Source organism: Gossypium arboreum, chromosome 8, assembly GCF_025698485.1.
Source record: "Gossypium arboreum isolate Shixiya-1 chromosome 8, ASM2569848v2, whole genome shotgun sequence".
NCBI lineage: Eukaryota > Viridiplantae > Streptophyta > Magnoliopsida > Malvales > Malvaceae > Gossypium > Gossypium arboreum.
The window spans coordinates 128,273,967-128,275,397 of NC_069077.1; the positions used below are offsets into that span (position 1 = coordinate 128,273,967).

The following is a 1,431-nucleotide window of genomic DNA, read 5'->3' on the forward strand; positions in this document are numbered from 1 at the left end:
TTTAGTCCTTGTGGATACGATATTTCCGGTCTTACCATAACTGTATTACCATTTGATAGGTTTGTTTGCCTTAGTCGTGATCGTAGTCTAGTTTAGTGATTCGTAAAATGATCATCAAGTTTTTGGCGCCGTTGCCGGGGACTAAGATATTAGGAGCGCTCGAATTTTATTACTTTTTGTTTTCATTTAATTTTTACTTCTCTTCTAATCTCCCTGTTATTTGCTTCTGGCAGTAATCTCTAGTTTCTGACTAGAAGGAACTCGTTAAGACCTTTTCTATTTGACAGTGAGAATAGAAAGCATAGCTTGTAGAAATCGAAAAGAAAAAAGGCGAAGCCTACAGTATATAGAAGAAGAGTAAGAGGACGTGACCGATATACCCGAAGAGATGGCGGACAATCTGAATAATCCGCTACCTTCTGTAGTTGCTGCAAATCTAGTAAATCAGAATCCTACTCCTCGTACTATGTATGGTTATGCTAAGCCTACTTTAACAGGAACTGAACCGAGTATTGTTAGACCTACTGTTTCTGTAAATAATTTTGAACTGAAACCTAACACGATTCAAATGATACAATAGTTTGTTCAGTTTGATGGTTTGCAAGACGATTATCCAAACACCCATTTAGAAAAATTTCTAGAATTCTGCTACACCTTTAAGATCAATGGCATTTCTGACGATACCATTCGCCTTCGGTTGTTTCCGTTTTCATTAGAAATAAGGCTAAATAGTGGTTGAACTCGTTACCACGAGGGTCAATCACTACTTGGGAACAAATAACCGAATTTTTTTGCTTAAATATTTTTCGCCGGCTAAAACGGTTAAATTGAGGAATGATATCTCTTCTTTTGTGCAGATGGATTTAGAAACACTTTATGATGAATGGGAGAGATACAAGGATTTATTGAGAAGGTGCCCTCACTATGAGTTACCTTTATGGTTACAGGTTCAGACCTTCTACAACAGTGTGAACCCCTCAACAAGGTAACTGATTGATGTAGCCGCCGGTGGAACCTTGAACAACAAAACACCTGAAGAGGCTTACGAATTTATTGAAGAGATGTCACTAAATAACTATCAGTGGCAAGTCATGAGAACGAAGCCGACAAAAGAAGCTGGTGTTTTCAACCTCGACGTGGTCACTATGCTATCTAACCAGGTAGAACGATTGAATAAAAAGATTGATGGTTTGTATGATTCTACTCAAGTACATCCAGTGATGAGGTGTAATTCAAATGAAAGAGGGATGCACAACACAGACTACCCATCCTTCAACCCCAACATCGAGAGAGAACAAGTCCACTATATGGGTAACAATTCTAGACCTCAGAATAACCCTTATAGTAACACTTACAATGCAGGTTGGAGGAACCATCCTAATTTTTCGTGGGGTGGTCAAGGGAATCAAAGGCAACAACACCCTCCAGGTT

The 1,431-nt window shown here is 38.9% G+C and overlaps 1 non-coding gene across 1 annotated transcript; it reads right to left on the reverse strand.

Annotated features, from left to right (window-relative positions):
* Nucleotides 1-824: 824 nt before the first annotated feature.
* On the reverse strand, nt 825-931 carry LOC128279926 (small nucleolar RNA R71). Its single transcript, XR_008270111.1, has one exon. It is a non-coding gene; the product is annotated as a small nucleolar RNA R71 (small nucleolar RNA).
* Nucleotides 932-1,431: the final 500 nt, after the last annotated feature.